This window comes from Eucyclogobius newberryi, unplaced genomic scaffold (genome assembly GCF_026437365.1).
Source record: "Eucyclogobius newberryi isolate DKJ021-1_F unplaced genomic scaffold, fEucNew1.0.hap1 SCAF_23, whole genome shotgun sequence".
NCBI lineage: Eukaryota > Metazoa > Chordata > Actinopteri > Gobiiformes > Gobiidae > Eucyclogobius > Eucyclogobius newberryi.
In genome coordinates this window covers 1,755,669-1,768,168 of record NW_027315868.1, presented here as the reverse complement: position 1 = coordinate 1,768,168, position 12,500 = coordinate 1,755,669, and positions in this window count along the sequence as shown.

Genomic DNA, 12,500 nt, shown 5'->3' with positions numbered 1-12,500 from the left:
TTATATATAGTAATATACATATCGGGATTACACCGACATGTTATATATATATATATATATATATACATACATACGTTATATAAATATATATATGTAATATACATGTTATATATATGTAATATACATGTTATATATATAATATACATGTTATATATATGTAATATACATGTTATATATATAATATACATGTTATATATATAATATACATGTTATATATATATATATATATATATATATATGTATATATATATATGTAATATACATGTTATATATATAGTAGAAAAAGCTTCAGTTGTTTCATCTGGACTCAGTTTGAAAAAATAGACGTTTCGACTCTCATCCAAGAGTCATTGTCAATAAAAGAATTTAGATCGAGAACTCCGATATTAATACTGTTCTGTGGTAAGACCCGCCCATTGGGAGGAGCCTTCCTGAAGTAGAAAGAGTTGTTTGTTTCAACAGAAACTCCCCCCTTGTATCTACCGAGCCTATTCAGAATCTTAATGGGCTGTTAGAATCCTCTTTGTCTTTGTGAGACCCTGGCTCAACCACCCTGAGTACCTGATTAACATCTGAATGTCCTGGTCCTCTACCTTTCCACGGGTTCAGTAACCCATTATAAATAACAGGAAGATGAAACCTTAGCCCTCCATTTCTGTTTAAAGAAGGTCTTTCTTTTTTAACAAAAATAGCTTCCTTGACTCCTCTTTTAAACCATCTTTTCTCCTGCTTAAAACCTTCACCTCACCGTCTTCAAACGAGTGATTAGAGGCTTCAAGATGGAGATGCACGGCGCTCTGAGGTCCTGAACTAGTATTTCTTCTGTGCTGATAAAGCCTCTTGTGTAGAGGCTGTTTAGTCTCACCTATTTTGGGCTCTCAACAGAGTGAAGAGAACCAAGAAGCAGGACAAAAGGGAAACTAAACAGAGAAGGAAGGGTGTTTCTATCCCTTATGTGTCTGGCCTGTCGGAAAAACTGCAGAGAATTTTTAGACAACATGAAGTCCCTGTTTATTTTAAACCAGGAAACACTTTAAGACAAAAACTGGTTCATCCTAAGGACAAATTGCCGACTCAAAAACAGAGCAATGTAGTTTACTCGATCCAATGCAGTGAAGAAAGTTGTAAAGAACGTTACATAGGTGAGACTAAACAGCCTCTACACAAGAGGCTTTATCAGCACAGAAGAAATACAAGTTCAGGAACACAGAGTGCCGTGCATCTCCATCTTGAAGCCTCTAATCACTCGTTTGAAGACGGTGAGGTGAAGGTTTTAAGCAGGAGAAAAGATGGTTTGAAAGAGGAGTCAAGGAAGCTAGTTTTGTTAAAAAAGAAAGACCTTCTTTAAACAGGAATGGAGGGCTAAGGTTTCATCTTCCTGTTATTTATAATGGGTTACTGAACCCGTGGAAAGGTAGAGGACCAGGGATTTAGATGCTAATCAGGTCCTCAGGGTGGTTGAGCCAGGGTCTCACAAAGACAAAGAGGATTCTAACAGCCCATTAAGATTCTGAATAGGCTCGGTAGATACAAGGGGGGAGTTTCTGTTGAAACAAACAACTCTTTCTACTTCAGGAAGGCTCCTCCCAATGGGCGGGTCTTACCACAGAACAGTATTAATATCGGAGTTCTTGATCTAAATTCTTTTATTGACAATGACTCTTGGATGAGAGTCGAAACGTCTATTTTTTCAAACTGAGTCCAGATGAAACAACTGAAGCTTTTTCTACTATGGAACACGCCTGGACGAATGAGGGATTACACCGATATATGTATATATATATAATATACATGTTATATATATAATATACATGTTATATATATAATATACATGTTATATATATAATATACATGTTATATATATAATATACATGTTATATATATAATATACATGTTATATATATGTAATATACATGTTATATATATGTAATATACATGTTATATATATGTAATATACATGTTATATATATGTAATATACATGTTATATATATGTAATATACATGTTATATATATATATATATAATATACATGTTATATATATGTAATATAAATGTTATATATATGTAATATACATGTTATATATAGTAATATACATATCGGGATTACACCGACATGTTATATATATATATATATATATATATATATATATATATAACGTATGTATATATATATATATATATATATATATATATATATACACACGTTATATATATATATACATACGTTATATATATATATGTGTAATATAAATGTTATATATATGTAGTATACATGTTATATATAGTAATATACATGTTATATATATGTAATATACATGTTATATATATGTAATATACATGTTATATATATGTAATATACATGTTATATATATATATATATAATATACATGTTATATATATGTAATATAAATGTTATATATATGTAATATACATGTTATATATAGTAATATACATATCGGGATTACACCGACATGTTATATATATATATATATATATATATATAAAACGTATGTATATATATATATATATATATATATATATATATATATATACACGTTATATATATATATATACATACGTTATATATATATATGTGTAATATAAATGTTATATATATGTAGTATACATGTTATATATAGTAATATACATGTTATATATATGTAATCGTGACGGAGCCAGTCCGTCTTTAACTGGTGTCGGCGCTTATTTGCTGAGCAGCCGCGCGGCCCTTCATCACACACTCATACATTCCCCGCTCCCCGCGTTTCCCTCTGTTTCATTCTCCCTCACTCCTCCTTCACTCCTCCTTCACTCCTCCCTCACTCCTCCTTCACTCCTCCTTCACTCCTCCCTCACTCCTCCCTCACTCCTCCCTCACTCCTCCTTCACTCCTCCTTCACTCCTCCTTCACTCCTCCCTCACTCCTCCTTCACTCCTCCCTCACTCCTCCCTCACTCCTCCTTCACTCCTCCTTCACTCCTCCCTCCCTCACTCCTCCCTCACTCCTCCCTCACTCCTCCTTCACTCCTCCCTCACTCCTCCTTCACTCCTCCTTCACTCCTCCTTCACTCCTCCCTCACTCCTCCCTCACTCCTCCCTCACTCCTCCTTCACTCCTCCCTCACTCCTCCTTCACTCCTCCTTCACTCCTCCCTCACTCCTCCCTCACCCCTCCCTCACTCCTCCTTCACTCCTCCTTCACTCCTCCCTCACTCCTCCCTCACTCCTCCTTCACTCCTCCTTCACTCCTCCCTCACTCCTCCTTCACTCCTCCCTCACTCCTCCCTCACTCCTCCCTCACTCCTCCCTCACTCCTCCCTCACTCCTCCTTCACTCCTCCTTCACTCCTCCTTCACTCCTCCTTCACTCCTCCCTCACTCCTCCTTCACTCCTCCCTCACTCCTCCCTCACTCCTCCCTCACTCCTCCTTCACTCCTCCTTCACTCCTCCTTCACTCCTCCCTCACTCCTCCTTCACTCCTCCTTCACTCCTCCTTCACTCCTCCTTCACTCCTCCCTCACTCCTCCTTCACTCCTCCCTCACTCCTCCCTCACTCCTCCCTCACTCCTCCTTCACTCCTCCCTCACTCCTCCTTCACTCCTCCTTCACTCCTCCTTCACTCCTCCCTCACTCCTCCTTCACTCCTCCCTCACTCCTCCTTCACTCCTCCCTCACTCCTCCTTCACTCCTCCTTCACTCCTCCTTCACTCCTCCCTCACTCCTCCTTCACTCCTCCTTCACTCCTCCTTCACTCCTCCCTCACTCCTCCCTCACTCCTCCCTCACTCCTCCTTCACTCCTCCTTCACTCCTCCCTCACTCCTCCCTCACTCCTCCTTCACTCCTCCTTCACTCCTCCCTCACTCCTCCTTCACTCCGCCGATGCGTCGCGTTGGGTCGAAACGAGCCAGGACTTCCTGGAAGTTTAAATGGAGCTGTTCACACTGTGGTGCTGACCATGTGACAGCGGGTATTTTATGTGTTTATATTGCTTTATTTTGAACATGAGTATATAATTAATGATGTATTATGTTGTAGGAAGAGGCCACAACAGTTTATTGTCAGTTTATTTTGGATTTGAATTATCTAGTTATTTTGCTCAGTGGGAGGGGCAAGTGAGGAATAAAGGCGAGCCGCTCTTGGCTGTGGGAGGAGTCTATCTCCAACAACAGAGAAGGTAACAGCGTGAGAGAGAGAGTCAGATAGAGAGAGTGAAGAGAGAGAACGAGTTAAAGTTGAACTCATAGTTGGAACTCTGTAAATATATGTTTTTGGATTTTTGGACCTTTTTGCTCACTGTATATATTTTGCACTGTTACACTATTTTTGCACTTCGGTTTTGGCACAATAAATCCACCTGAGCACTTGAACTCTGACTTCGCCATATTTTTGAGGGAGAGCCCCGCTACATTTGGTGTCAGGAGTGGGATATGGCAAGTCGGAAGAAAGTTTCTCGCCAACCAAAGCGCACAGGTTTGCGATCACAAGGCCGTGATCGACAGCCAGAGGGGGCAGGAGCTCCAGACCCAGCATGGGAGACAGATGAGGATGAAGAGTGGGAGCAGAAGCCCGAGCCATCATCTGAACCAGGTCAGGACATGGTGACGCTGATGAGAGATTTTCTAGCGGGACAGCAACGCTGCGAAGAGGGTTTGCTGGCAGAACTCCGGGGACTGAGAGCCTCTTTTCCTACGGTTGTGGAGCGCGGGGCTCAACCTGCATCCCCTTCGCAGCCGACTCTTCGAAGACCTCGTCCAGCGCCAAACCTGCCTGCACATCATGAGTCGCCAACCCCTGGTGGCCAGAGATCGGTGTTCCATGGAAGCCGCATGGAGATCGATGATGATGCTGAGCCGCAGCGCCATGTACCGGAAGCTGAGGACAGGCCGAGACCAGAGTGGAGACATTACAATGAGCCGAAAATACCACAGTTTCAGAGTGGTGAGGACATGGAAAATTATCTGCTACGTTTTGAGCGGATAGCTAGAACCTGGAGGTGGCCAGAGGACGAGTGGGCGTGTCGTCTTGTACCCTTATTGACTGGAAAGGGACTAGAGGCCTACTCTGCTATGGATGAAGACAGAGCCCACTGTTACATGGACCTGAAAGCAGCTCTGCTTGCAAAATTTAACATTTCACCCGAAACTTACCGACAGCAGTTTCGCTCCAGCACTCTGCCGCATGATGAAAGCCTTACGGAGACCTATCATCGCCTCCGAGGACTCTATCGCCGCTGGATAAGACCGGATGAACGCTCCAAGGAGGAAATTGGTGAAGCGATCATCATGGAGCAGCTTCTGCGGGTGTTTCCCTTTGAAGTGAGGACCTGGGTGAAGGAACATGAGCCAGCCGATGGATTTACCGCTGCTAAGTTGGCCGTGCAGTATCTCAGCGCTCGGAAAGGAGTATCTTCTGCTCGGTTAACCACAGCATCCCAGCGCGCACCAGCTCAACCTTTTCTACCAAGGCCTGCCAGACGTGAGACCAACCAAGACGTGTCAGGTACCATGAATTCTGCCCCAAACCAACGAGGACCTGGTAAGGAGTTTATTTGTTTTTCCTGCCAACAACCTGGGCACAAAGCCTCAGTTTGCCCAGTCCGTAAAGCTAAAGTTAGCGGAGCGTGCTATCCTCCAAGACCAGAGACAGAGGGCACTCATGAGACAGACAGTACTATTAAATGCTGTAAAAATGTGCTAATTAATGGCCAAGAGGTTTCTGCTTTACTGTACACTGGTAGTTTCACATCCCTTATCAAACGTAGCTCAGTGCCAGTTAGCAGCATAAACTATGGCAAGACAGTGGACATTTTGTGTGTGCACGGAGATAGCCACCTTTATCCTACTGTGGAGGTTACCATAACAGTTGCAGACCAGCCCTATCTGGTGGCTGTGGGAGTAGTAGAAAACCTACCCGTGGATGCTATTCTCGGTTGGGACCTACCTTTTCTGATGGACCTGTTGTCTGGGAATGTTGACTCTGGGGGGAATAATGACTGTGGAAATGTGTCGTGTTCTGTTCTTACGCGGGCACAAGTGAAAGCCGGTGTCCAACCTCTGCCAGACTTGGACAGTACTCTGTGTGAGGGAGGCACCAAAGGGCCAAGGAAATCCCGGCGTCAGCGACGCTTTGAAAACAAATGTGGTCTTTAAATCCTGAAAATTGTGATTCTTTTGTGTGGGATGTACCTGAAAATGTTTCTTTGTTGCAAAGCAATGATATTACTTTGAAAAGTCTTTTTGCTAAGGTGGGAAAAGAAACCAAAGGTTGTCTGGGTCAAGAGAAGTTTATTATTGACAATGGGGTGTTGTATATCGTTAGTGATGAATGTAAACGTCTTGTTGTTCCCTTTAGCTGTAGGACCCTTGTCATGCATTTAGCACACACAGTGCCATGGTCAGGTCACCTCGGTCGCCACAAAACATTCTTGCGCGTCAGTTCTAGATTTTATTGGCCGTCCATGTATGCTGACATTCACAAATATTGCGCTACATGTCCGACCTGTCAGAAAACATGTCCAGTGCGCAAGTCTGACCGTGCCTTTTTGCAGCCACTTCCAGTTATCTCCACTCCCTTCCGAAGGATTGCGATGGACATTGTGGGGCCCCTGGTGAAGAGCAGCAGTGGACATCAGTACATCCTGGTCATCTCGGATTATGCCACCAGATTTCCAGAGGCTTTTCCGCTGAGAACCATCACTGCGCCTGCTGTCCTTCGAGCGCTTGTTCAACTGTTCTCCAGAGTTGGATTACCTGATGAAATTCTCACGGACCAAGGCACCAACTTCACATCTCGGTTAATGCACCTTTTCCAGCAGCAACTGGGCATTTCCTCCATCAAAACCACCCCGTACCACCCACAGACGGATGGACTGGTTGAGAGGTTTAACCAGACACTGAAGCGGATGCTCCAGAAGTTCGTGGATGATACCGGCAAAGGCTGGGACTGTTGGCTACCCTTTGTTTTGTTTGCCTATCGAGAGGTCCCACAGGCGTCAACTGGATTTTCTCCATTTGAACTGTTATATGGCTGGGATGTTCAGGGGCCTTTGGACCTTCTACGCAAACAATGGGAGGGCCCACCAGCACGACAAAGTGACCGGAGCATTGTCACGTTTGTACTTGAAATGCGAGAGAGACTGTCAAAGTACTTGGAGGAGGCAGAGAAGAACTTGCAAGGTGCTCAAAAAGCCCAGAAGACCTGGTACGACCGCCAAGCCCGCAGTCGTGAGTTCCAGCCTGGTCAGAAGGTGCTGCTTCTTCTGCCATCCTCCACCCATAAACTTTTAGCAAAATGGCAGGGCCCGTACACTGTCACCCGGAAGATGGGACCAGTCACCTAAGAGGTCCTGCATCCAGAGAAAAAGAAATCCAGGAAGACGCACCATGTCAACCTACTGAAGGAGTGGAGAGAGCGTCCAGTCCAAGCTCCAACAAAAGTCCTGTTGGTCAGGAAAGTAGACGATGACGAGGACGGGGAAGAGCCGGACATGGGACTGGAGGGACTGACCAACACTGCTACCCCTGTGCTGGTTCATCTTCCTCCTGAGCAAGCCACACAGCTACTCCGGACCTTCAAAGAAGTGTCTTCGCTGTTCCGTGCCAGTCCTGGAAGAACTACAGTGGTGGAACATGTCATCCACCTGAAGGAGGGTCGGCCGATCCGACAGCGACCATATCGTGTACCACAGCAGCTTGTTGGGAAGCTCCAAGATGAGATTCAAGAAATGCTGAGACTGGGAGTCATCGAACCTTCCAAATCCGAATGGAGCAGTCCTGTAGTGATTGTTTTCAAGAAAGACGGATCACTCAGGATATGTATTGACTTTCGAAAGCTGAACTCTGTTTCCGAGTTTGATGCATACCCAATGCCAAGGATTGATGACTTGCTGGAGAAGATTGGATCCGCCAAGTACATAACCACATTGGACCTTTGCAAAGGATACTGGCAAGTGCCCCTCGAGAAGTCCTCACGGCCCTACACAGCATTTCAAACACCAACTGGACTGTTTCAGTTTACTGTGATGCCATCCGGGCTGCATGGAGCACCTGCTACGTTTCAACGTCTGATGGATTGAGTTCTCCAGGGGTGTGAGCTATTCAGCGGGGCTTATCTCGACGATGTCGTCATCTTCAGCGAGACCTGGGAGGACCATGTCCGACATCTCTCCCAAGTCCTGAAGCAGATCCAGCGAGCCGGTCTTACGCTGAATCCGGCAAAGTGTGAGTGGGCTCGGCAGGAGACACGCTACCTCGGCTATCAGATGGGTCGAGGGGAGGTGAGGCCTCAGGTTGACAAGGTCGAGGCTATCCTGAAATTTCCGAGGCCACGAACAAAGAAAGAGGTGCGTTCCTTTCTGGGGTTGGCTGGATGGTACCGACGGTTTGTGCCACAGTTCGCAACGATTGCCACTCCGCTTAGTGCACTCACCGCCAAAGGCCAGCGAAACCCAGTCGTCTGGACCGAGGACTGTGAGAATGCCTTCAACACCCTCAAAGCTCACCTGTGTTCATCACCGGTGCTGAAGAGTCCAGACTTCACCAAGCGCTTCTTGGTACAAGTGGATGCCTCCATGGTTGGCCTCGGAGCAGTCCTGACTCAGGGGGAACCTGGAGAGGAGCGTCCAATATTGTATTTGAGTCGCAAACTCCTGCCACGCGAGACCCGCTACTCTGCTGTAGAGAAAGAGGGCCTTGCAATCAAATGGGCGTTGGAGAGCTTGCGCTACTACCTGCTCGGACGAGAATTTGATCTAGAGACTGATCATAGTGCCCTGACTTGGATCAACACTATGAAGGATCATAATAGTCGCCTGACCAGATGGTATCTCGCATTACAGCCCTTCAGGTTCGCCATCCGACACCGTGCTGGCAAGATGAACATTGTTGCGGATTATTTGTCCAGGTTGCCCCACAGTGTCAACCTTCCGGAAGGGAGGGATAATGTGACGGAGCCAGTCCGACTTTAACTGGTGTCGGCGCTTATTTGCTGAGCAGCCGCGCGGCCCTTCATGCCCGCGCGCACTTTCCAACACACACTCATACATTCCCCGCTCCCCGCGTTTCCCTCTGTTTCATTCATTCGCATCAGACGCTACACACGCATCTTTCCCCGCACTCCTCCCTCACTCCTCCCTCACTCCTCCCTCACTCCTCCCTCACTCCTCCCTCACTCCTCCTTCACTCCTCCTTCACTCCTCCTTCACTCCTCCCTCACTCCTCCCTCACTCCTCCCTCACTCCTCCTTCACTCCTCCTTCACTCCTCCTTCACTCCTCCTTCACTCCTCCCTCACTCCTCCCTCACTCCTCCTTCACTCCTCCTTCACTCCTCCCTCACTCCTCCCTCACTCCTCCCTCACTCCTCCCTCACTCCTCCCTCACTCCTCCCTCACTCCTCCCTCACTCCTCCCTCACTCCTCCCTCACTCCTCCTTCACTCCTCCCTCACTCCTCCTTCACTCCTCCCTCACTCCTCCTTCACTCCTCCCTCACTCCTCCTTCACTCCTCCCTCACTCCTCCCTCACTCCTCCCTCACTCCTCCCTCACTCCTCCCTCCACTCCTCCTTCACTCCTCCCTCACTCCTCCCTCACTCCTCCCTCACTCCTCCCTCACTCCTCCCTCACTCCTCCCTCACTCCTCCCTCACTCCTCCCTCACTCCTCCCTCACTCCTCCCTCACTCCTCCTTCACTCCTCCCTCACTCCTCCCTCACTCCTCCCTCACTCCTCCCTCACTCCTCCCTCACTCCTCCCTCACTCCTCCTTCACTCCTCCTTCACTCCTCCTTCACTCCTCCCTCACTCCTCCCTCACTCCTCCTTCACTCCTCCTTCACTCCTCCCTCACTCCTCCCTCACTCCTCCCTCACTCCTCCTTCACTCCTCCTTCACTCCTCCCTCACTCCTCCCTCACTCCTCCCTCACTCCTCCCTCACTCCTCCCTCACTCCTCCTTCACTCCTCCCTCACTCCTCCTTCACTCCTCCCTCACTCCTCCTTCACTCCTCCCTCACTCCTCCTTCACTCCTCCCTCACTCCTCCTTCACTCCTCCCTCACTCCTCCCTCACTCCTCACTCACTCCTCCCTCACTCCTCCCTCCACTCCTCCTTCACTCCTCCCTCACTCCTCCCTCACTCCTCCTTCACTCCTCCCTCACTCCTCCCTCACTCCTCCCTCACTCCTCCTTCACTCCTCCTTCACTCCTCCCTCACTCCTCCCTCACTCCTCCTTCACTCCTCCCTCACTCCTCCTTCACTCCTCCTTCACTCCTCCTTTTCTCCTCCCTCACTCCTCCTTCACTCCTCCCTCACTCCTCCCTCACTCCTCCTTCACTCCTCCTTTTCTCCTCCCTCACTCCTCCTTCACTCCTCCCTCACTCCTCCCTCACTCCTCCTTCACTCCTCCTTCACTCCTCCCTCACTCCTCCCTCACTCCTCCTTCACTCCTCCCTCACTCCTCCCTCACTCCTCCCTCACTCCTCCCTCACTCCTCCTTCACTCCTCCCTCACTCCTCCCTCACTCCTCCCTCACTCCTCCTTCACTCCTCCTTCACTCCTCCTTCACTCCTCCTTCACTCCTCCTTTTCTCCTCCTTCACTCCTCCTTCACTCCTCCTTCACTCCTCCTTCACTCCTCCTTCACTCCTCCCTCACTCCTCCCTCACTCCTCCTTCACTCCTCCTTCACTCCTCCCTCATTCCTCCCTCACTCCTCCCTCACTCCTCCCTCATTCCTCCTTCACTCCTCCCTCACTCCTCCCTCACTCCTCCCTCACTCCTCCCTCATTCCTCCTTCACTCCTCCCTCACTCCTCCCTCACTCCTCCTTCACTCCTCCCTCACTCCTCCCTCACTCCTCCTTCACTCCTCCCTCACTCCTCCCTCACTCCTCCCTCACTCCTCCCTCATTCCTCCTTCACTCCTCCCTCACTCCTCCCTCACTCCTCCTTCACTCCGCCGATGCGTCGCGTTGGGTCGAAACGAGCCAGGACTTCCTGGAAGTTTAAATGGAGCTGTTCACACTGTGGTGCTGACCATGTGACACCGGGTATTTTATGTGTTTATATTGCTTTATTTTGAACATGAGTATATAATTAATGATGTATTATGTTGTAGGAAGAGGCCACAACAGTTTATTGTCAGTTTATTTTGGATTTGAATTATCTAGTTATTTTGCTCAGTGGGAGGGGCAAGTGAGGAATAAAGGCGAGCCGCTCTTGGCTGTGGGAGGAGTCTGTCTCCAACAACAGAGAAGGAAACAGTGTGAGAGAGAGAGTCAGATAGAGAGAGTGAAGAGAGAGAACGAGTTAAAGTTGAACTCATAGTTGGAACTCTGTAAATATATGTTTTTGGATTTTTGGACCTTTTTGCTCACTGTATATATTTTTGCACTTCGGTTTTGGCTCAATAAATCCACCTGAGCACTTGAAATCTGACTTCGCCATTGTTTTGAGAGAGAGCCCCGCTACAGTAATACACATGTTATATGTAGTATAGATGTTATATATGTAATACACATGTTATATATTTGTAGTATACATGTTATATATAGTAATACACATGTTAAATGTGTAATATATATGTTATATATGTAATATACATGTTATATATATGTAATACATCAGCTCTGGTCAGTCAGATGGTGATCAGGTACTCATCAGTGATGAGGAGCTGCAGCAGCTAACAACAGGATGTATTTGGTCCATTACAGGGATGTTAGGGGAACAAAGAAGATTAGTTTCAGGGGAAACGACAGAAAGTAAAGTAAAACGCAGTAAAACTTTTGCAAACAAATAGATGAACAGGACCACCAGGAGGCTCCACCCAGTGGGCGGGACCACAGATTGAGAAGGACTCTGATGAGAGTCCTTCTCTACAGTGAACCCTCCTGGACAAATGAGGAATTACACTTATCTGAAGATAAGAGTTATTATAAAATACAAGTGACTCTGACCAACGTGTTTTTGGTGTAACACGCAGGGAGAAATGGGTCAAATGCAGAGGACAGAGGGCTCTTTGTGTGCGGACCAAACCCGGTCCCAGTCCCGGTCCCGGTCTCCTGGTCTCCTGGTCTCCTGGACCTGGTCCTGACACCGGTCCTGACACTGGTCCTGACACTGGTCCTGGACCTGACACTGGTCCTGACACTGGACCTGGCCCTGGTCCTGACACCGGTCCTGACACTGGTCCTGACACTGGTCCTGGACCTGGCCCTGGTCCTGACACTGGCCCTGGTCCTGACACTGGTCCTGACACTGGTCCTGGACCTGGCCCTGACACTGGTCCTGACACTGGTCCTGGACCTGGCCCTGACACTGGTCCTGACACTGGTCCTGACACTGGTCCTGGACCTGGCCCTGACACTGGTCCTGACACTGGTCCTGACACTGGTCCTGGACCTGGCCCTGACACTGGTCCTGACACTGGTCCTGACACTGGTCCTGGACCTGGCCCTGACACTGGTCCTGACACTGGCCCTGACACTGGTCCTGACACTGGTCCTGGTCCTGG